The 25,110-nt window shown below is 38.1% G+C and overlaps 1 protein-coding gene across 11 annotated transcripts in view; it reads left to right on the top strand.

The window, feature by feature from the left end:
* Positions 1–25,110, top strand: part of LOC147655747 (uncharacterized) — a 140,330-nt gene that overhangs the window by 37,365 nt on the left and 77,855 nt on the right. For 6 of the 11 annotated variants that reach the window (XR_015274120.1, XR_015274119.1, XR_015274094.1 and 3 more), the window contains one exon: positions 23,120–23,344. The exons of 4 other annotated variants lie outside the window; for them this stretch is intronic. The gene's annotated coding sequence lies outside the window, so the exon portion shown is untranslated. Of the gene's footprint in view, positions 1–19,868; positions 19,956–23,119; positions 23,345–25,110 lie in introns of those variants that run through there. One more of the 11 variants, XR_015274098.1, reaches the window with a different exon arrangement.

Raw genomic sequence — 25,110 nt, 5'->3', positions numbered from 1 at the left:
TCTTTATAGTTCTGCTTTCCCTCTGAATGAAAGTCCAATTGCTATTATCAATGGTGATGCTAAATTAAAAAATTAAATTCTATTTTTCACTTCCTCTTCAACGCATGTTTCTGCAATGTTCCCCAATATTCTAAGCAAACACTGTCTCTCTTTTCCTTTCTCCTCTCTGATTAAGCTAATTGTTAAATTTTTGAATTCCTTCCTATCCAAGCATCCCAGTCAGGTAAGAAGACCTTTTTTTTTAAGAACAGCTGTCCAATTATTTTGGCTGGTGATAGCTATAATTATATTCTGTGATCACAGAGACAAGTAAGTGCAATTAGGTTTCTGTTTTCATGGTATAAGTTCATCACCACAGAAATCAGGGAAGACTTCCTATGTGTAAGATGCTATGACATTGATTAGTGTAGTATTTTATTAAATATTTAAATGTTGCAATTCCTGTCCTGTTGTTATAGCTGGTGCACACATTTATGTTACATCATCAGATGCTATACATGTTTGTGTATATTCTCCAGCACCCTTCTGGAACCCTTTTATAAGCCACCAATCATTTTGGATTGGGATTTTAGGCTTTGCATTAATTGATATTTTTCTAACATTATCTTTCACAGGAAATGATGTCTGATTATTAGCTGGTTTAAGTCCATAGAGAAAAAAGAAATGATATGTGTGGATCTGGAGCAGAGAGATGGAAAATGCAGGAACTTACATATCCTTTGTACTGTACAAGCATAATTCTTCCCTTGTGCAAAGACAGTATGGACTTGACATAGCCCTGTAGGCTCCAAGAATATAATGCAGAATTTAGTCAAACCTTCAAATAACTCAGTAGTTCTGGGATTGTTCTAGATTTGCATATCAAAATCCCAGTGATAATCAGGTGATGGATTCAGCCTTTTGTGTCTATGGACAGCACTCAAAAGCACTTGGTCAAGTTATTTTTGAAATTGAAAAGTAATAACGCTATTTTTTCACTAGCTCTGTACTAAGCACACCATTGCACAACATAGCCTTTGCTTTACTTCCAATACTACACTAATTTGAGACTAAAATATCCTTTGAAACATCAGGGGAACTTTTCTAGTCTTCATCCAATGAAAAGAGAGAGGAAGGATTTCTGAGCCCTCTATTTTAAATGCAAGGCAGTCTAAAAAGAGGAAATATATACAAAATATTTAGTTTATTTTAGATTTGTTCATGTTTAGTGATTGAAGTTTTCAGTCTTTTAATAGAGTGTAAAATTAGCCCTGAGAAAAATAAGAACTCTGTTTTTTGGGTGGGTTGAAATGTCATGTGTTTTTTGGCATTGGTTTTACCAAGGTAATAGTTCTCTGTGTAGCTGAATTTGCCATTTGTGACAGCAAAATGAGGAACCTGAAACCCTGCCTCCAGAGATGCTCCAAGCTGGTGAGTCTGGGGAGTTCCTCCTGCTGCAGTGATACTGTTTCTTATCTATTCCGGGTATAATTCTTCAGAGCTTTAGCATGCTGGTGGTAGTGAAATTAATGGTTAATGACAAATTGTATGCATGAAGGATTTGTAAAGCCCTAGAGCATGATTAGACAGATTGTTAATTTTAAGAATACAAAGTGATCTCTTGATATAAACTTACCTTCCACTGAGAGTATCAGTGAAAGTAAAATACCTTTTGGCTTAATTGTAACCTGTTATACCCAGAGGAAATTAAAATTAAAAAAAAAGAAAAAGAAAAAGAAAAAGAAAAAGAAAAAGAAAAAGAAAAAGAAAAAGAAAAAGAAAAAGAAAAAGAAAAAGAAAAAGAAAAAGAAAAAGAAAAAGAAAAAGAAAAAGAAAAAGAAAAAGACATGATGAGAGTCCCTGGGGATCTGTGCCTGAATACTGAGGTCTGCTTCAGCATTGCTCTTTGCTTTGAGAAAGTGATAGATGCCAAGACATGGGGACAATGGCAAGAACTTGTCCTCCTTCCCTTGCTCTGAGCTACCTTGACCAACTTTGCTTTAGTGAACGGCAGGGACCTGTGAATGAAAGTTGGTATCTGGTTAGTGAGGATTCAGGGAAAGGGCTCCTGAACTTGGCTTAGCAGGTCTGCTCCTCAGCTGTGTGCACTTGTAGTCTCTAGTGGAGAAAGGGAATCGTTGATCCTCATCTTTCCTCCTGATGCTTGCATTTGTGCAAGTTATAGGGTGCTGCTGGTACCTGGAGACCCGTTTCTGTGGGCACTGGCTGTGGTGAAGGTCAGCTTGAGGGAACTCCTCCTGCGTGAAGAGAGAGCACAGAGCGAAACAGTGCTAAAGGCAGCCACAAAGAAATCACTTCATTGGAAAAGGACATTTTGATTGAAGAGTTTTCAATGGTCTCCAACAATACTGAGCTCATCCACACTTGTTGAGGATGGTATTTATCCTCAAGAATCAAAACCTAAAATGTATTTTAGCCATGTCAGTCCAAAGTATGGGGATCTATGACAAGTTCTTGGAAAAAATGTCTTTTATTGTAGGCTTAATATTTTTAAACAGTTTCTAGGGAGATTTTTTAATTTTATATTCTTATTGAGAGTGGAAAGATAAAGGTCTTTCAGGCTACTCAGCTGCAGACCTGTGACTAGGAGATATCAATGAAAGCTAATTCATTCAAACATGGTGGTGATGTGGGATAAATAAACAAGAGAATCATCCCACTACAGGAAGACTTGTTTGGTTTTGTAGTAAATATTCAGTGGTTTGTCCTGATTAAATCAGTTATTCTTCCTTATAAACAATAAGCTGGAGTTAGCCCTATGTTAAATAAACCAAACTACAGAGTCAAAGTGAAACAAATCAAATATAAAAGATCTAAAAAGGACTTTAGCCGCTTCTCACTAGCGGTAAGTTTATCATCAAGGAATAAAACTCCTTCAGAAATCACTTTTGATTGATTAAGACACAATTTAATGTGCTACTGTAGCAAAATATAAGAGCACAATAGATTGTAAGGAACAGATTGTTGTTCAGCTTGTTGGCAGTTCTGAAAAAGAGAAAAAATCATTTCAGAAATGAACATTTCAAGTTCATTGCAATTTTTTTCGGGTCCATCACCACTTCTTTTGATCTGACATAAATTTTTTGATTCTGATTTTTCTCTTGAGTACTTTTAAAAACAAAAACTGAGGTGCCTGATGTGAAGAAACTTATTTTTTGACTGCTTTTTTTTTATGGATGATTCAACAGAATGCTTGAATTGTTTAGCTTTCTCTATTCAGTTGTATGCATGTATTCTCTGCTCATTTGCTTCTGTGAAAGAAAAAGGTGAAGTCAAAGTGGAAGTGATATACTGGTGCTTCATAGCAAGTGTTCATGGAGGATTAATTTATTCTGTGCTGGCTGTGTAAAAAAAAAAAAGAAAGATATCAAACAAACAAGAAAAAAGTATTCTTGTTAGATTTTTTTCACTTGTATGAAGGCTGTTAAACAATGTCACATTAAAATACATTGAAAGGATCAAAGTGAGGAAGATAGAAAAAGATGACTACTGAAAGGACTCAAGGGTTTTAAGGCCAGAGGGATATCCTCTCCCTAGGACAGTGGTCACTAGTGTTAGGTTTGCAGGTCCACTCAAACTCAGGGAGTTCGGGGTTTGCTCCTGAAATGATTTGGGACAGCAGTCTTTTACCCATGAATGGAACAGCAGTGATCATATTTGTGTATATGTAACAAATCAGCTTATTTATACTGCTTTGGTTTTACTTCTGCTTAAAAACACCCCAAACAAACCATTAATTTTCTTGGCTTAAACCCTTTTTACTTACAGATGTTCAGATTCCCAGCTAGACTGCCCAGGTTAACTGTTCCTGAGCTGTGAGTGCCATGTATGTACTTGTAACAAATGGACTTTAGAGCTAGAAGGGTACACAAAATAATGTCAGTAACATTCACCAAAGTATCTATAACCTTTTGGAAAGAAAATTGTCTGTAGTTTGTAAGATACAAAATGCATTCCTACAGGGGGTTGTGAGAAGGACATGTTGATAACCAGTTCATGTGATTTTCCTGTTTTGCTCATGCCTGTAGCACTTGTGACTTATTAAGAGATGGTGAGTCATCTTTTTCCACATGGCCATAAATTACACCTTTGGATTGCTGTGCTCTGTTACAAGAGCCAGCTTAAATATGAACAGCTGTATGACTCTTTCACAGAGCCTACCTTAGAAGCAAAAATTGTCAGATTTAAGCACAGATTAGCATAAGTTATGTAAAAAGAAAAAAAAAAATGTGGAATTTGGTGAAAACTTTGGTGAGGCTAAGTGGTCTTTATATCACTTGACACATCCATTTGGATAAACTGAAATCTCAGTGAAATATCTGTCCAGGTTGCTCTGGGTATTCAAGACAGAGGAGGAGGAGAAAGTCATCTTCCAGAATGTCTGGGCTGAATAAAGAAGGAGAGGGAGGATTTGGTGGGTTTGTAATGGTCCTATCCCAAAATGGTGCTCATATGCTCATATTGGATGAGTAAGCCTGCATATGCACACTTAAACATATATACACACAGTCACACTTTATATATATATATAAATATACTTCAATTTATTCCATTAAAAAAGAAACCATTTTTATAGCATAGTCTCAATCAGGTTAATTATACTTCACTGTATTTAGAGTGTCAAGTGAAAAATTATGAAAGTCTTCTGATATGTCAAGTTACCAGTAGTGGATAATTTATTCAAAGGATTTGTGATTTCAGATGCTGGGGTTGGGAAGAGGAGGATTTTTTACTGGGATTCTAGAGACAATCTTGAGCAACACTTTTAGAAGAGGAGTAAAAAAGATCATCCCACTGGGTTTTCTCCACTATTCTTTCTTTAAATGTACCTGCAGATAGTTAATCATTGTTACATATTGTTTTAAAACAATATGTAATTCATGTACTGAAGGCTGGTTTTTTCAACTATATTCTGTGACATTTAATTTAAAAACAATTTCAGTATAATTATTACAGATGTTTAAAGTATATCCCTTGCAAAATTGAGAACAGATACAAGAAAATGAAGTTAAGTGCTGCTATTGCATTTTCCATTTGGTTGAAACTTAGCTGTGTGCATTACTCCCATGGGAGCACAGTAAATGGAGTGGAATTTTCATTTCATTTGTTATGAAAGACAGTCAGTTCCTCAAATACTTCTCAGTCTACAATGTCTTTTGTTTTACCAGTTGGAGCTACTTCATTGCTAGAAATAGTGTATTTCTTTAGTACTCTGCAATGCAAAAATCATACTTGAGGTCAAACACACCACTGCTGAAATTATTTTTCTCTTAAAATCCATTGTCATAATGAATCCTCTTTCTCCCACAGGATTATAAACAAAAGCTTGAAAACACTTGTGCCCTCAAAGTTGAGGAATTTCCTTACTTGTCTTTTGCCCTGACAGCCTCAATTCCGAAGACAACTTCTGTATTAGCAGGATGAGTATTTGTCCTCTTTGGTCAGGTTTTAGGTTGAAATTGTGAAGTTAAATGAGTGTCTTGGTCCATTGGGAAGAAATGCTGGCAGTTACAGAATTTATTACCTTTATTCTTCTAAGTGGTACATAGCCTTATTCCACATTCACATTCCAACTACCTTCGTGTGCTCTAATGGCTCAGATGAAGAGGCATTGTGTAGATGCTGTACCATTGCAAGAACAAAGCACTTGCCAGCGACAATATTATTCTGTACTAATGAAAAAGTTCTCAAAATTCAATGGGAAACCTTTATGAAAAGTTATTTTGTAACCACTCTTTTAACTGAGCAGAGGATTTTATCTCTTCCGTGGAAGGCCTCCAAAGATTTTTTAAAAGGAATGAATTCTGCATAAAATTCTTAACCCTTGGTTAATGCTTTTATCCCAATGGAACTTTATTGTCTTCAGTGGATTTATTTGTATTTATGTTATGATAGGGATAACTTCCTCAGAAACCTTTCATTTCTGTGCAAGGTGATTAGTTACCTCTTTGTTAAATCTGCAGGGCTTTTCCCTAAGGTGTGGAGAAAAGGAGGAAAGGACATTAGTAACTCTATTTCACACTTGCAGTATTAAGATATGATGCTCTGGAGAATATATGTTCTGCATGTCTTCTCTGCCTCAGAAAGGAATAACTTCTTCTGCCTGGCTGACTGTGACCTGTCAGGTACCTGCCTGGATCAACAACAACAAGAAAGGACTGATGGGTTTGGATAGATAGACAGACAGACAGACTGCAGTGATGTCATTTGACTGCCTTGAAATATAGACATTTTATTTCCATTTTGTGTAGAGATTTTCTGGATGCAACGTAAAAATTATTTGGCTGATGCCTCTTTGTGTTCTGGTATGTCAGTGGTCTTAGTTTTTAATGTGAGAATGAAAAAGATTGTGACCACAGGAAATGGATGCAACTTGATAGAGTCTCACACTATCCATCTGACAGACAGTGCAGGAGAGTTTTCTGTCTTGCAATGTGCTTCTTTGGCTCAGGTTTGTTTCTGATCAGTCACTAACCTCTCCCATCATTTTTCTTGTGAAGAATAATTTAACGAGCTGGAATCAGTGGGAGCAAAGGGAGGAAATAGGCTGGAAGGTTGGTTGCATCCCAGTGGCTCCTGTGTAGGATTCCTGAATAAAAAATTTGCCAACTACGTGCTTTTAATCTCTCCCTTTCTGCATTTGCTCTCTTTCCTATGCCTTAACCTCACTGGTGTCACCACAAGCCAGGCAAAATAACAAAACTTACTAGCACAGAGTGGTGTAGTTCTGGGTTTTGATAAAGAAAAGATGATGATGATGTGTACTCCTTTAGTGTCCTGGAAGCTACCTGCTGTCTCCTTTTCCTCACAGCTTTCGTGCTGTTCTTACATATGAGAAAGGATCCTTCATGGCATTGCAATGTGTTCTGCTGACCATTAGCAGCTAAGGTAAGCTGTGAGGAGGGGAGGGAAGGCGATGAAAAGCTTAAAAGGACATTTTTTTCTGGGACAGTTGCATCCACAAGTGAAGAAGATAAAGGGAGAACAAATGGCAGAGATTTTGTGGCCCAGGTGTGACAGTTATTGTTGAGGATGGGAAATACGCTTCTATTGGGAATCCATAAATTAACATGCTTCTCATTGAGAAACAGCACTCGTGATGGAGGCAATTGAGTCAGGAAACAGCACTTAATATGGATGCCTTGAGCAAGATGCCCTTTAAAAGAGGAACTTCTGAAGCCTGAGCCCAGGCACCTGTTACTGTAAACATCTTCCAGTGCTTTATTGCAAGGACTAATGACAGCATGGTAACATGATGCAAATACAAATCTTTGTGAAATAATTTTAAAATGTTTTGTTCTAATGTGGGAACTAGCAAAAATAGTAAGGTGTTAAGAAACTGTGGCCTCATAGGAAAGATGAAGAGAATGGGGTATGTTACCTAATAGCTCCTTAGCTTTTTCTAGCTATTTATATAGCCTATATAACAAGATGCAATGCTCAGTCTTTCTTGCTGCTTATGAGAGGGAGAAATTAACTTATGTTTATACAGTGGAAAGTCATAAGCTTCCATTTAGTTCTGATATTAGGAAAGAAGACTTTTTGTTAGCCTGATGAAACACTTGGGCTACATGGGGAGTGTTTGGTGGATGCCAAAAAAAATTAAGGATCGGCTCAGACAAATATTTTCTGTGTGTCGGATGCTCCCTCAGAGCAGGTGGTGGCTTGGGTCATGCTTGAAAGCTTTTCCATTTCACTGAGTCTTTCTTTGCCATCTTCTTTGCTAGCTTGAAGTGGTTAAATCATACTTACTTGACAGCTGTGGCTTTTACCTCCCATAACAATTTGGCTGAAGGCAGAATGGGCTGTGTAGAAAGTTTTATAGACAAGACATGAAATGAATTCAAACCACAAAACCTGAATAATCCAGCAGCATCTCAAGATCAAACTTCTCCATCTGAACTGCTGTTTTGTTTGGGATACACTACTGCCAGATAAAACATAATTAGTGACATTTTCCTCACAAAGTTAAGTAAAAAAACAGGGTCTGTGTAACATTTTTTTTTCCTTTCCAACAAAATTTAAATGAAATTTGGATTAGTCTTCATTTCTAGTCTTTCTCTGTATCCAACTAATTGGGCTATCTGACTTGTTTGCCAGATGGTGAAAAAGAGGCAGATTGTGTGCTTAAACTCATCTATTAAAAAAAAAAACAAACCCGTAGAAAGAGAAAGGACATTATCTGGTCACTCAAGAAGACAAAGTAATATAAAAAAATGCCACTTGCCTATTAGTTTTGAAAGGTGAGTGCCTCACAGCTTCCTGGCAGATGATGTTTGATAATGAGCTGTATCTAAGGTAATCTTGGAAAGATTATCCCCATGTATCAGATAGTTTGCACATTCAGTATTGTGCAGATCCCTGGGGCACGGAGTCCGACACCTGGAAATGCAGTGTGTGCATTGCCCATGCTGGCAGAAGAAGGGGTGGGAGAGGGGTTACAGGCAGGAATGGTGCGAAAAAGAACATAATAATAAATCTGTGCAGAAGCTTCAGGTAACTCAGCAGAGTTTAGATAAAAACTGAAGGAGGAAAATTGCCACTTCTCTGGAAGCAAAACAACATTTTGAAGAGGCTGCTGGGATATGGTCTGACACGAGTAAATTGCAAGCTGAGATAAATATGCCTGGAACTATCAAAAAAGAGTGCTGTACAACATGCAGAAGGTATGATTAGCCATCCATTACAATTCATGACAGTCCTGCTGGTGTAAGTACTGGAGCAGCAAGAAGGGCATGCTGCTTTTGCAGTCAGTCTTGTTATGGGGAACAAAATGAAAGCAAATGCTTAGTTAGTAATTTTAGCCTCTGTCCATGTTAAAAAATACAAGGGTTTCCTACAGTGTTGGCAATAAGGCAATACTTATTCAGGAAAACACAAGTGGCTTTTGTCCACAATGTTGAAAACAGCAAGAGAATATAGTTCACACCTTGATTCAAAATGCCTGTGCCCTGACAGGGCCAGATTAAACAGATGCACTTTTAGAGCAGCACATAAAGCTTGTACTGTTTACATAAAATATGACAATTTATTATAGAGAGCGTCATTTAGGCATAAGTATCTGGAAAATGATTTGGATTAAAGTGATGACTTCCACAGCTTTGTAATCAAAAGCAAATGGACTCACAAAAACAAACTGCAGAAAAGTCTTTTACTGTTTCATTATATGCCCAAAAGATCATGGCCCACTCTTCACCATAGTGTGGGTTACGGTGGAAGGAAAATCTTGGAAATTGTTGCTGCAAAAGTGAGTGCTGGAAAAAAAATTAATGGAGTAGAAAAAGCATCAACTGTCTTCTTAAGGGAAACTGAACCTTTTTTCAGCCTGAAATACATTTCTGCCCAGACATGATGCCAGCTAGACTGAGTGAATCATGGCCAGTTGTAGTGTTTTAAACGATCAGACCCTGAGATTCATGTCAGTACAAAAAGACCCAAATTCCACAGCACAGCAATGCTGGGAGCAGGTCTTTCAAACCTCTGGCAGGGGACCCAGAAGATAATTTAATTCCATTGCTCTACAAAGGCTCTCTTGTTTACTACCTCTTTTAAGTACCCAAATCTGTGCTTCAAGCAGGAACTTCAGTTGCTATGCACAGTCAGATTAAATAAATTTCTTTGCTGGGAGTACCAGCAGCTCAGCTAAATGGACAGCAGGACAAATCCAAGGTGAGGATCAAAGATGGCAGACTAGGAATCATATGACTTCAGGAAAAGAGCTGGGTTAATGGTGGGCCACAGATTGACTAGTTGTTACTGAAAGCATTAAATAAAGTTTAAATGTTTGGCAAATAAATCACTGTCTGGAAAATCCTCTTGTAGTGTATTGTTGTTTGTAGAGAATGAAAGGAATCTGAAATAATCTAGACCCAGTGCTTTCTCAGGTTATAAATCTGCTGCTGCCATACAAGGTTTGTCAGGTTCCCTCTGGTACAGTAACTAGATGCTTCAGTCTCTAGACAGAACAACTCAATTTTTATGTTAACAGCATGGGGATATTTGTTTTTCTATTTCATGCAGTAGTTAAATCTGAAGAAAAATGAAGATTATAATTTGTGTGGTAAATATAGTGTTTTTTCTCTTAATTTATGGAAAACCAGATTAATTTTTTTCCAATCTGATGCCTACAAATCTCAGGCTATGTATTCCTTTTGGTGCAGTCTCTTATCTTTTGCTTGACCCTTTGTGGTTGGAAAGTATTGTTTGGAAGAAACTTTAAGAACTTAAATTTCTTTTGCACTAGAAGAATGGTATCTTTGCAGCAGTGGGTAAAAAACCCAATTTCCAAAGGCTTAAGGGATTCTGAGGGTTTTGGGATCACTCCAGAATTTGTACAGTTAACCATCAGTGAAGTAGCAATCACTTCATTTTATACAGGTGCAGATGAGATGCATGTCCTTGCCTCTCAGGAGCTGATATAGGGAGCTATCGACTCTGGCAGAAATACTTTTACATCATCCAAGTGGCTGAGCGCCTTACCATGTTTATCCCATGTTTTAAATGTCTAATGTTTCACAAGTCTTCTTCAGTCTAGTTCATGGAGCTGAAACTGGAATAGCAGGATAAGTGAAATCCAAATATAGTCTCTTTTTGACCTTTCCAGTACATTTATATAAAGTACTGGAAAAGCAATGAGGACTGACACAGTTCTCTTGCTTTGTCATATGGCTGTCCTTAGTCATGTTAGCAGTCAGGCACTGTAGGTGCTACTGTAACCTGTTTTAACACTCTAATCCTGAAATAAGATTTGCCATATGTTGCCTTTCCTTTAAATAGAAACCATTCATAAATGTAAGGCATATTTTTCTCAGCTCACAAAATTCAGTGCTGGCTGATACTCATATCTATGGCCTTTCTGAGAAGTGTTGTCTTTATTTTCAGCAAAATTTTGCAACATTGCTGTTTACTTCCTAGGGCAGGATACAGACTTTTTTCTTCGGTGCCCTGTGCTCTGTTTAGTACAACTTTATATTTAGGAGAGTTGAGCTCTAAGGAACCTCATGTGGTAATTTCACCATCAAGCTGTGAGATCAAATTTTCTACTTTGCAAGACAGGGTCCTGCTTCCTCCTCTGTAATGGTGTTGCAAATGAGTTGCTGACTTTGTGGGCAATCCCCATGGTGGTCTCTAGTAGAGAGGATGAATTCTCTGGTAAGCACAGATTTCTCAGGGCGTCTATGCAATGGTTTTAACTGTAACTGTCTGGTTTTGTTGCAAATGCTACAGGATTCAAGTTATAAATAAAAAAAATCAGGTTTATTCTGTTATAATTGTCGCCATATAACAGGTGCCTGCCATGGGCCATGCAACCAGTGTGCATACCTTCACTTCAGTCTTTTAAAAGCCTGGGGAGTCCTGGAACTCCTTAGTTAGTCACCTGTGCAGATGAGGTAATGGACAAGTCTGGGATACTGAAATGGTTTTAGACACTAAAATGAAACTTAGTCAATTACTGAAATACTAGATGTATTTACAGTTAAGTATTTGAACTATATATTTGACCAATATTTGGGACTTTCCAAGTGGACATTTCAGACTTCCCTGAAGATTTTCCCTAGGTAGCTATTCCTGTGTTTTCACCAGTTTCTTTGTTGAAAGACAGTTATTAACATGCTGAGTGAAGAATCTAAGTGTCCCAGTGACACCAGGTGGCTCCTGATGCAAAACAGATCAAACTGTGTATTTACAAGATGCTTGTGAATCAGTAGAAGTTATTTCCACAGATGCAGAAGTGGTCATTTTTAGGTAGGTAAGATGTGTAGGGGGTGTTTTGAGAAAATAGCAGTTGATCATTCATGTACTGGAGGGGTTATCTAGGCCATGAAGCAGCTGGCTAGAAAGAATCTGTGAACCACAGTCTGGGGAGTCTCACCTTACGCAGGTGGAGGTGTCACTTGCAACAGACTCCAGTCACTGGGACTCCCATCACTGTCCAAAGCAACTGACCAGTAGCTTTGATAAATTCAAATCCCCAGTTGTGGGTTGCCCTATGCCACTAGTAAACTACTTTTTTCCCTTAATGAATCAGGCTATAGGAATATGAGTAATAGTTTATTTTTTTCAGTGTCCTTAAATTTCTGAAATTTGGATCAAATCCACAGTTGACAAATTTGGGATTATTTTTTCATCCTCTGTTCTTAAAGAAAATTTTAATCTGTTTTTCATCAGCTTCAAAGTAGCACTGAATTGTTTTAAGCTTCAGATGGTGAGTAATGTAAGAATCAACATTGTAGAAATATCTCAGAGAAGAGAAGCTATAATAAGAAGATATAATAGTCAGTTTGTTTATAGAAGTGCATGTTTAAGTATTCAAATATATGGGTGGCTTCATAAAAGGCATGAAGAATATAAATCCCATTCATAAGCATGATTATTGTGCTCACTGTTGCAGAGATAGACATGACTGCCTAGAGATAAAAGAGGAATTTTCATATGTACAATGAGTTTTGTATCTAGACTCTAAGGTATATGTTTCACAGTTTTTGTGAAGGGACTTCCTTATTTAATTTATTGCAATATTGCTAAATGCATCTCTGTCCACTTTTAAGATCTTCTATATCTTCCTTATATTCTCAGAGTTTAGCAAAGCTCTGCATTGTTTTAACTAAAGCCCTCCCATTCAAGCCGATTTAGGGGATGTTCTTATTTTGATTTAAACATTGTTTCCATTTGTCCCATTTTAAAATTATAGATACTAAACATTAATTATTTCTAATGACTCTAAACATGACAGAATTAGTCATTACAGTGGAGCTTGGCAAAGTTTTTGGAAGCAGCAATAAGGAAAGTTAGCCACCTGGATTTTAGATGGAGAAATCCTGGAGAATGTGCAATCACATGTTGCTACTCTTCTCATGTGATTTGCTATTCTTGCAGCAAAAAAAAAGAGACCTTTACATTTTTGGCTTTTGCTAACCTCAGATGAATTCACAAGGACAGGCAGAGAGACTCAGAAAACGCTTTTGCTTTCATTTTCAGAGCTATAAACTCCTCAGTGTCTTCAGCTAGAGTAGTCAAGGACTTTATGTAGGGGTAGGAGGTAAGGTCAGGACTGGGCTGGAAACTGTAAATCCTGTTTCTGTATATTTTCTTATTGTTCTTATAGTCAGTTGTTGAGACACTTTCAGTAATGTTCTGATAATAATACTTGTCTCCAGATTGTACACTTATCCTATTATGTTAAGCAAAGTCCTTATAACAAAGGCATTTGAAATAAATTGAAAAGAGATTAAGGTATTTTTAGAATGTTTTCCTATGTGAATTGTTTGTAGACAGACTCCCAGAAATCCTGCACAGCAATCATAAAGAAGAGGTGCACTAGAATTGATAGGTGTAGATCATATTTTTTTAATATTTTTTAGTATTTTTAACCATATCAAATGTCTGCTTATGATTAAAAACTAATCCTCATTTGCAAAATTCTATAAGATGTTTTTTCTCCATAATGTGATTATCTAACTTTTGAAAGAGTACAAATTGATAATCTAATCCAAAACATCTCCACAGTGGTTTAAATGTAAGAAATGGACATATTTCTTTCCTGAATTTGTTGGGTAGGCATGTAGAACATGCAGTTTTTGACCAGATGACTTTTTTATGGGAAAATATTCATATTAATAAAATATTTTTACAGGTGCTATGGCTGCTTCAGTGTTGGTTACTACCCAAGCCAAGAAGTCTTTTCTTATCTGGTAAAGATGGCATCTTTCCAAAGAATCCAGAAGCAAATCAATATCTTTTTGTGGAATTCTTTTATCATGAGGCTGGGATCAAAAACCTACTTCAAGTGCTACCTTTGTCATTGGAATAGGTTGCCTTCCTCTGCCCAGTCCTGCTGAACAATTTATTGGTAGTGTAAGCTGCATCATTTAATGTTCAGACTAGTCAGGAATTCACTCAGGGTGAGCCAAAAATGATCAGATCTGTGTAGCTGATGTCTCACATGGAATGTATTAGTTGCAACTTTTCAAATACAGGAATTTTTGTTAAGTGCTGTCACTTTTTAGTAGTTCCTTAGGGATTCTCATTGTGTAGTATAACCTTATCAACATACAGTGAAATTGCCTAACTCCATATAAAACACACGGACAAGGAAAAAAAACATCATTGTTCCTACATGTAGTTTTGCCTCTCCTAAAATATTTTTATTCCGATAGTGTGGAATCTCAAATCTCTTCTTTTTTAGTAATCTGCAAAGAGCTTATAAATATGAGGTAAAAGGAATTCAGAATAAGAAAATAGTAGTATTGCTCAGACCAAATTATCTGTTTTATATAGAAATTAATGCTGGATGCTTTGGGAAGAGTCTATAAACTGGACCAGTATATGATAATGACTCATTCATTGGTGTAGTCTACCAGTCTCACTTAAGCTCCAGTTCCAGATTTATTTCTGTTATATGTTTTACTATATCTGCTCTGATATCTGATAATCTTGAGAAGGAATGCATCCCCAACCCAATAATATTGCTTGCAATAGTCCATTAGGATTCAGGTTCAATATTTTTTAATCTTTTCCATCCAGTTGAAGTGGATTTTTTTTTTGGTTGGTTATTAATGAATATTTTAAAATAAGAGTCTAAGATGGAAGCATTCTTAAATATAAGGGCATCTGTTGGTGGATTCACTGTTTCCTCTGTGGTACTGTCATAGATCTGAGGTGTTTTTTGAGTCTTCAGTTTGACTATATGATTATCTTGCAGTGCATTGATTTATTGCTTGCAGCCCTGGGCAAAGCATTCCCCTAGATTTGGTCTTCATTCTATTATGCCAGCTCTATTTACTTATTTATTTTTAAATCATTAGTGTTTGCAAAGTTCTTGGAAGGATGAAGTGCTATGAACTGAAAGTGAGAGGCAAGCAAGGGCACTGTTGGTGGTGTGCAGATGCTCTGCTACACGTGAGAGAAGTGCTTATGTGTGTGGTTTGATTTAGTGGTGTCAGAATTGCTCTGAGTCTCATGCTGATTTGCCTTTGCATGTTTCTGCGTAGCTCAGCAAAAGCATCCTGGGAAGGGGGGAGTCCATAGCTTTATTACTCCATCAGTTAGAAAGACTAACTTTCTAAAATGCTGCTTCTACTAGCTATGTCTATGTCCAAAATGTGAGATTTCCATTGCTGGCAGTGCACAGAATTCCCACAGAAAGACTATCCCATGTGAGTGTCTTTTTCTAGTTACTTGATGTGACAGTTACATTTCCTTCATTATTCTTATAAAGGATTTTGGTAAATAACAATTATAAACTCATTAGTCTCATTATTCTAAATGGAGCAGATAAGTGCATATTTCTTCTGACAAGGATGCATGCAGTAAATGACTGATAGATGGAGTTTAGGAGAGGTTTTGGTTGAGATATTTCATAGTAATTAGTCTACTCAAGGAAATAATTTACTCAGTCGTATTGACGGGAAATTGGAAGCTTCCATTCTATTAATCTATTATGTAATACACTTAGACATGTTGATTGTGATATTTTGCTTCAAGTGTTTTCTCTAAGCATCTATGATTAAATTGTGCAGTAATGAGCTTAATGACAGCCATTGAAAGAGATGACCTTTTGCAGGCCAGTAAACAGAATGTTTTAACAATCTGGGTCTCTCAACTCTTGCAAAATTAGCAGAAACTGGCTCATGCAACCTGCATGAGTAAAGGGATGTGTAAAAAACAGGGGGAAAACAGTCTCTTGTGAAATATTAATCTCTCTTTTCTTGAACTGTGATGGATTTTAATGGCTTTGGGTAGGCCTGAAGGACAGTCTTCTCATATTTTGATAATTCTTCATCCTTTTGAAACACACCACAGCGTCACCTCTGGGAAGTGTAAAGTCATGTCTAGTCAAAGAATAGACACACAGTAAACAGGAGTGATAAAGGATTTTGCAAAATATCTAGTCAGTGGGGAGCCAGTTGTTGACAAGGATGGAAAATATTTTTTGAAGGGAAAACAGTAGAGAAACTATTTGAGCAAACAGGCATAGGGAGTGGTCAGCAGTAGATTTAACCCCATTTCCTTCCATTATATGTCATGTATGGAATACACATTCCTTTACCACATATTGTGAGCATGTCCCTGAAGGTCCAGTATGTAGATATATTGACCTTGCTTTTAAGGCCAAGCCTTTTGATTGATGATTTGGTTGATGTAAAATGGAAGTATTTATATAGTCTCTGCATGAATGCAAAATTTAGGCTTCAGTAATAAAAAAATTCTTGAATTTACATGCAGGCCTGCCATTTAATTTAATGGGATTACTGAATATTGTTTGTACTGGGAATGAAGTACATGAAGCAGAAACCAAGATGTGTATTTACACTGAGGCAAGTAGTTTTTTATCTTAGCTTTATTCATGGGTACAAGTGGAGGTAAATGTCTTTTCTATGGTTCAGTGAAACATTTGGGCTTCAGGATGATATGAAACGTGGAATCTGGATATGGCCTTGTCTTGGGTTTCAATGCAAAGATGTAACCAAAAGTATTTATTCTATTACCAGCTGTTAAAACCAGGTTGGGCAGTGTTCTTTATCTGTTCCATGACCCATTCTCCCTCCAGGGGGATATCTCCTGTTAATTGCCCATTGAGTCTCACTGCATGACTGATAAAATTACATCATTCCATTGGGAGATGTTCCACACAGGGGGAGGAGCCAAGCATTCCTACCTGGATATAATCTGTGACCTGGAACACCACAGTCAGCCTACCTCCACTGGATCCCAGAGGAAGACTGGACCATCTACACCAACACTGGACCTTCAGAGGAAAACTACACCCTTCTACAGGATCACTGCTTCAACAGAACCACATCTGTCAGTGCAGGAGGACTGCAGCCACCATTAAATCATACTGCTACCAACACCCTGACCAACAGGGTGTCAGGCTGTATTCTGACTCTGTCAGTGGGTTGTTCTTTTGCTGGTTTCTTTTGTTCTACTGCATTTTTATTTTAATCTCCTTATAAAGAACTGTTATTCCTATTCCCATTCTGCCTGAAAATGCCTTGATTTTCAGATTATAATAATTTGGAGGAGGGAGGGGTTGTTTTCTTTTTTTTCTTCTATTTCAAGGGGGGTTTCTGCCTTCCTTAGCAGACACCTGTCTTTTCAAACCAAGACAGGCCTGTAAATCTAGACTTGGTGCTTTACCCCATAGCTGACAGTCTAACAGAAACCCAGCCAGCCACCCAGTCTGACTCCATCCACTCATACTGGAGAATTCAGTGAATGATCCAGTCAGACTTTTGCTTCCTTTGGTGAGGCTGTTCATTAGTGTAGGACTGGAGCTGTAGTGGGCAATTATGCACTCAGTCTGTAAAGTGACTGAAAAGCTGAACATGTGAGAAGACTTTGCAAAATGGGGAAAAGAATATAAATAATTGAATGTAACCAAAATAAACTCCCCCTGGTTTTATTCCTGATAGATTGCTGTGTCCCAAATGAGGGAGAAAAGGGAGGGTCACTTGTTCCATGGGAGGTAGCCCAAGGGCAGGATATTGGGTGCTGGACATTGGGGAGCACTAGCCCCTGGGAGTGCCATGGAAAGTGTTCCAAATTGACTCCTTGGGGGCAGAGGGCAGGGAGAGAGAGCTGTGCCTACCTCTGGAAGAAGATGCTTAAGTTTACAGCCCTGTCTTGAATAACAGAGGGAAGTTCATGCCAAGCTTGGAATTTCTGGTGGAGGAGATTCCTGGAAAAAGAAGGCAACAAAAACTTAAGCTGCAGACAGAACCTGGATGTGCTGTCTGAGCACGAGCTGCTAAAGGCATGGCCGAAACACAGGCCCACAAACATGCTAATTTTTTATAAACAACTTGGTGCATTTGTCTTGCAGGCATGTGTTTTTGAGTGGCAATATTATGCAACATCACTTTACCCTAAGATAAATAAACTACCACTTTTTTTTTTCTAAAATTTTAATATTGCTGACCTCTGCAAGTGTATGTGCTTGTTTAAAAGGATTAGTTTTGTTCTTCCCATTCCAGCACTGGCTATGTAACTACATGTTTATACACACAGTTCCTTGATATGGAACAGATATTTTCAAGCTTTTAACAAACTGATGGAATGGTCTCCAAAGCCTTAATGGATTGTGAAAACCTAGATAACTCAAACTATAATTCATAGACTATGGACATTTCTCCTCGAGTAAGTTATTGAATAATGTTAAATATTCCTAGGGAGAAAAAAAATCAGCCTTTTATAACATGTGAGCAGACTGCATGTCCTTTGGTCTGAGAAACTTGTAAATTTTGTGTGCTGGGAAAATAATTCTAAATGAAAGAAAAAGAAGTATTTTTCATTAAAAATTGGAGTTTTTTTCCTTTTGAATTACATTTATAAAATTAGATATTTGAATTTTTAGTCAATTTTTTATACAGTTCTGTCTAGATCATTCTAGGAAACTAAAATCAGGGTTTTCAAAGTGCATCAGCTACAGAAAGTCTGCTTGCCTGTGAGCAAACTGGATTCAGTAATGAATAATCAATGTGCTTTGCAGGATCCTTAGAGTCATCATATCTTTGATTTGAGATAATCACGTCTGGCAGTGAAAGTCAGAATGCCAAAAAGGATTAAAACTGAACCCCCTTTTCTGCTTCTCTGCTCTGAGAAGATAAAGTGGGGAGGTCTTGCTCTCTGGACCCTGACAACTCCCAGTCTCTGGAATTCTTTCGGGGAATGCCGCTGGATGGCAGCATTTTTCCGTGCAACTCTGCAGAGAGGCAGGAGGGGAGAGGATCATTAAAGGGAAAAAGCGATTAAAGGGGAAAAAAAAATAAAGTGAGCTGGGAAGGAAGAAGGCACGTTGAAGGTTGCTACTTTGAAGACCAGCATGCATCTCTGCTTCAGTGTAACTTATGCAAATCTCCAGTATTTGCCTCTCTTATTTTAATTCCCTGGCAGATAGGATACATAAATTGAAATGAGGAATTCAAAGGAAGGATCTCACTTTTTTTTTTTTCCCCCTCCTTTGGTACTTTTCTACTGACAGGGATCTATTCTAAAGTGTGCAGCTGGCTCCTGTCTCTGAGAAGATGAGCAGTGTTTGTGAGTTTTCTCCATTCTCTTTATTAACTATCGGAGCCAGTACTTTTTTTTCTTCTATTTAGGCTTGTGCAGAGGCACCTATTTGCACAACCTCCAAACAGGCAACTGAGTTAATTTCCCTTAGCTCTTGGGCTTACCTTGTCAATGGTGCTATACCTTCTCTCCTACTCTTGGCACATATGGAAGGCATGATGGTCCTCTTCTTTCCTTCTCTGTGCTTTGGTAACAAATATCTTCACCTATGTCCTGCTTTCAGCATCCCCTTGGATATATTGCAAGCTGTTACCAAAGATGACCCAAACCCCTGACTTTGGGTCCGTGGTAGCAGTTCCTTTATGGCTGATTCCTGGTTTAGCTTCCAAAGCTGGCCCAGCTTCTGCCCATCTGTGTTTAGCTTTTCTGTAAGCTCCCCATCAGGTTATGAGTTGGAAGGCAGCATACAAACTAGGACAGGGCTCAAGCTAGTAAGCTTAGCAACGGATCAGGGAAATAGCTTGTCATAAACTCTGTAGCATTATATTCCACTGAAGATTTATGGAAAGAGATACATCTAACCTACTGTTGTGTGTGTTATATATATACATATACATGCACACATCTATCTGTCTGTCTAATCTATCTATCTATCTATCTATCTATCTATCTATCTATCTATCTATCTATCTATCTCAAAAACTATGGATCACACATGCTGACCCAGGCAATGGGAAAATAAGTAGCCTCATGAGGAGTTAGCAAAGTTTCATGCCTTTGAGGTTTTATATATATATGTATATATATGTATTTGATTTTTTTCTCTGTATCTTTTTGGAGTTAGGAAAATGACATTTGTATTAGTCCAGAGGGGGAAAAAGGCAACAGTCAGATCAGTTCTACTGGCCATGTCATGAAATGGAAATGTCTGTGCCTAATTATGGGTAAGTATTTCAGTATATATGATTTTCTCTAGCTTAAACCCGAGCTAACTTGCTCACACATGCTTGAACAGAATTCACGTGTTTCTCTTTGAAGAGCTAGAGCTCATGGTCAGTATTACAGAAAAAGCTCTTACACTGTTTTAAGGCTTGATGTTTTTCTTTTGCCATAGCTCCCCCCATTCCTCACCATGGCCTATGCTTGAAAAAAATTTGATACTAGATAATATGGTTTAATTTGGGAAAGGTTAGTGGTTTAGAGGAATGCCACTGTTCATTTCTCCAAGGGGTACTGGAAGGTCAGAGAGGGGAAATAAATTGTCCTTCCATGCAAAGATTTTAATTTGATTTTTATTAATTTTACTGTGTTCCTGTAAGTTAGCTTTACATAGCCAGTCGCTGATACTGCACACTACTGACTGGTGTCTGCCAAATGCTCACTCCTTTGCCATCTCAGAAAGGCTCTGTTTCTTCGTCATGGATACTTACCCTAATTTTAAACAAAGTTCTGCACATATTACTGGTTTCCAGGTTATGCTACTTTATCTCTTGTAGGGAGATCACTGTTAGCATTATTGCTAGCATTTAAGACTGTCAGCTTATATTCTTGAGCTCCTTTTGTTTTCTCCTTCTCATCCTCTGGCATTTGATCTCATTCCTTTTCTGCTCTCCTTGACCTTCCAAAGATATTCATGTTGAGCTGGCCAGATGTTATTCTGCTCTGACCTTATCTGTGCAGCTCTAGAATCACAAATAGCAGAGAAAGATTGTGCTGCAAATACCCTCCACAGAATATCAAGTCTTTTACTTGAACCTTAGCATGAGAGAAGGATGGGTAACATAAGAATATGGGTACCAGCTCTAAAAGGAAGAACAGTGCAATGCATTTCAGGTCTTTTAAAAGTGAAGAACAACCTGGAGGTCTTTTTTTTAAATTTTTAATAGAAATGTCCCTTGAGAGTAGGGCAACCTTTGAATGATGTGTCTGCTGTGCTGCCCAACAACGATAACTGAGAGCTGGATGACACTGTTGGTGGCCCTCAGCTCCTAAAGCACTGCTAGCCATACAAATATCATGTGCAAGGCTGTTCCTGTGCCACAGCTGCACCAACTGTTGCATGGCTTGGCTTGCTTTCTGAGATACCAGCCAGCTAATTTCTGAGGGAAGCAAAGAGAAGCTAACAAATCTGGGGCATTAAGACAGCTTAATAGGTCACTGGCTGTTGCACCCTTAGAGCAGGGTGGGCTGCTGGAGGCAAAATTAATGATATTTTGGCTGGGCCATTTATAGAAGTGTGGTTTGTGGTGAAAATAAAACACCAAATTAGTAATAAAAGTAAAAATGTAGAGTTAAAAACCTCTGCTTGTCTGTGAAAAGGTGGTCTGTGAGGTGAAAATAAAAAGTACCGATACATCCTTGTTGCTGTTGAGGTTGCTGTTGATGTTGAAAGATCAGAATTAAAAACCAGTATACTGGACGTTTTAAGAGAAAAAGAAATTATGTTCTGTGCATTATTTCTATCAGCCATGATGCCTTATAAAATAGGTAAATTTGCTCACAGTTGTTTAAAAATGGCTCCCCCTCTCCTCATCTTCCACCTGCTATTAGCTTCGCTTGCAAGGCTGCTGAGGAGAACTCCAAGTGTAAAAGCAAGTGACTTCCATAAGACTGTAGATTTTAATTATAGCAGCACAGTTTTAGGTCTCAGAGAGCTGTCCCTGGGAGGATGGTCTGTACACGCAGTCAATACTGTCTAGACACTGTACATTAAGTACAAGTGTGGTATGGTTAATATTTTTGAAGCAGACTCCGCTGTTAGTGATCTGCTTTCCACACCATGATTAAGACAGGGTTAGTGGCATGTATTTAATTCACCTGAGTGCTCCTTGCTGAACTGGATTATAATTGTCCAGTGTGGTGTCACATTCATAGCCTGACGGTGTACAACACTTTGGAGCAGGGCAAAACTCTGTCTGTGAGCGGGAGACACTGAGCAATGTCAGAGCCGACCAGTGTAATGCCTTGGCAATTTTGGGTCTATGGCACTGGATACTGTGTAATCTAGACCCTGGTTTGTCAGCCAGGAAAATCATGCATGGGATAATGTCCTCTGTTATGAGGCAGTATGGGGTAGTTCCCTTGCTTTTACCAGATTAATTATCAAGGTTAAGCTGTGTGTGTGTGCTGGTATTTAGGCAGAAACTGGTAAAGCACTTGTATTTCCTTTATTTTTTTGTTTGGTTTTGTTTTGTTTTTCTCAGTTTTGTGCAAGATAGAAGCAGAAGAGACAAATATTCTTAAATGGTAGAAAAATGTAAACAGGAAAGAAATCCAATATAGCCATAACTATACTTCCTATTTGTCTGGTTTTTACATATAAATATTTATCTACATCTAAGCATACACACCTTATAAAGGTTTTCTGGGATAGAAATCATATTTACTGATCTTTAACATATCTCCACTTCTGTTTTAATTAGACAGGTATGCTAGCAAACATCCTAACATGCAAACATTGCAACTAGGAGTCACAAAGTCATTAGCAGAGTAGAGATGAGAAATCTGAGCAGGAAGGCAGTGTCACAGAATTCACAGCTTTCTTCCCCTTATCCTTACTGCTTTATTTTAAATTAAAAACAAAACAAAAATCCAAAGCACAACAAAATAGATAATAAAAAAAAAACCAAACAAAAAAAAGTCCTGATAATTCTGATGAGGCTTGACTCATGACTTTGACTAAGCAAACTACACTGGAGCAAGGAGGAGCTTTTTTCATAGCATCTATATTCCAGGAGCCCAGGTATCCTTGTCTGCCAAGGACACTGCTCTCCCCTTGCAGCCACCTTGAGCCCAGTGGCTCCCAGAACCTTTCACAGTGTGCAGCAGAGGTGATGTTACAAAAACAATGACTTGTGTTCCTGCTCATAGTGCTAGATGGTGCTCTTTGCATCTAACACATTTTTCTAGCCTTTTTGAAAGCATAAACTCAGTCAAAAAAGTACTGAATTGACAGCTGACCTCTGGTTTTATGCAGAGGAAGAGGTGTCTTGTGTAACCCCTTTACAGTCCAGCTGTAGTCTGTGCTGGGGAGTAAATCAATACATGCACAGATGTAGTAGCAGAGCAGACACAAATTCTGACACTTATTTTCAATTTCTGTTTGCAGAAAATTCCTGAAATGGTCAATTTTCCCAGCCCTACTGGCCACCCTCCTTCACTCCCTTTCTGAAAAACTGAAGAAAGGGGTTTGGACCTTGCTGAGAAAGATTTGTTAGAAGAGAACACGTCTGTGGCCAGAAGCAGGTACAAGTGGGGGCTGCCCCTTGTACTGCTCTCCACGCAGAGATGCAGCAGCCAGCCACCGTGCAGCTCTTCAGAAGCTGTCCTGGAGGTAACACTATAAGATGAAATATCTTTCAGCCTCACTTGGTCTCCTAAGCCTGAAATAGCTGTCTGCAACTAGTGAGAGACAAATTACATGTTTTTCCAGTGCTGTCCTTTATAACAATTATGCCTCAACAGTGGGAGGAAAGGGGATAGTTGGAAGTAGGTTTAATCCCAAAGGGATGGTTCATTTCCTCTAACTACCACACTTGCCAGTAGCTCTGTTCTCCTTCCCCTGGCCTCCCTGCCTCCTCCTCCTCCCTCTTTCCCCTCACCCCATTCCCTGGCAAAGTTTCCTTTGCAGTCATGGCCTGCTCATGGCAAGGATTAATGGTTTATTGGAATTTGCACACCTTACAGTAGTGGGGCACATATTCCTATGAATTTTATTGCAATGCACCACAGTATATAATTTCATTAAGCTGCACATGTCATGGTTATTTGCCATTATTCCCAAGACCTTTATGTGCAGTTTTATCAGCCTCAAATGGCAACAAAATAAAAAATGAAATAAAATAGAATAATGCCTAAATACATGCAGAGAGGTCAAGGGACCCTCTATGCTGACTACAACAACAAATTTATCATCTCATTTATGTGTGGGCAGGGGAAGGGAGCAATTTCTTCACTGTATTTTAATTAACTGTGTTTCACTGCGTGGTAGTAAAGATAATAACCATAACATTAGTGCAACTACTACACTATCAAATGCTTGTCACAGCCTAATATTCTCCAACAATATAGCTTCACAATGGAAACATGCACAACAAAAGAGCAGCTTGTTTTGTTAATTTACTGGGGCTCTGTGTTTTTGGAAGGCCTGTATATATTTCTGCGAGACTGATTAAAATAAAAAGAAGTGTACATAGTGGAGAATAATATTTTTACTGGTGTGGGATTCATTTAACAAAAGTGTTCCTTCAGGAAAACAGAACCAAGATGCTAATGTTATACCTCATTTATTGCCAGCATATTCAGTGACATTTCATAATGTACATCTGTCAGCCAGAGATATAAATGAATGAGGTGAACCATGCAATTTACCCTCAGGAAGTTCCATTAGAGCCCCCAAAGTATAATATTTATGAGGTCAGAATCAATTAATCAGATAGCTGTATTTGCTTTTCAGCTCAGCATGCTCTTCTGCACCAAGCTGTTGCATTGAGAAAGTCTTTCCTATTTGATAAGAGGAGTCAGTTTGTATGTGCTGCATGTAGTCTGTTTTGCAAATCAATTGCTTTCCTCACGCAGCTTATACTCCATACAAATACAAACTGTAAATTAAGAGAATGAAAAGCAAGTCTCTCTCAAAATACATACCAGAATAGAAGACTTGTGTTTCCTACTCCTTGCTGTAGCCTCTTTCAAATATGTTGAAAATGAGAAAAAACTGGGAGTAGACGGTGTGCTTTAACCAAACAGGATTCCAGTAAACAAAGTCTTGTGGAGAAAGTAAAAAATAATTAATTTTTAAAACTCTAAAACTGCTGATTTGATCAAAGGAACTCACTCAACTTTATGAGGAAAACTCAGAATATTTTGAGATGCATTATCAAAATGGTTTTCCTTTTCAGCCATGTTCTGAATGCTCATTTCTTTAATTTCCACTTCTTGGTTTGATTGACCATTGGTTTGTCCCTGTGAGAATGTGTGTCCTATCATTTTTGTTATAAATTGCAGTCATTCCCTGGGCTATTTTCAGATGTGCTGGGAACTTTTCCTGGCACTCTGACACCTGTGGAGGAGCAGGCTCATGGCTGCCTGAGCTCCTGG

The sequence above is a fragment of the Cyanistes caeruleus genome, chromosome 1 (assembly GCF_971803275.1).
Source record: "Cyanistes caeruleus chromosome 1, bCyaCae1.hap1.1, whole genome shotgun sequence".
Lineage (NCBI taxonomy): Eukaryota > Metazoa > Chordata > Aves > Passeriformes > Paridae > Cyanistes > Cyanistes caeruleus.
The sequence above is the reverse complement of the archived record's forward strand: the minus strand, read 5'-3'. Positions and strand labels throughout refer to the sequence as shown.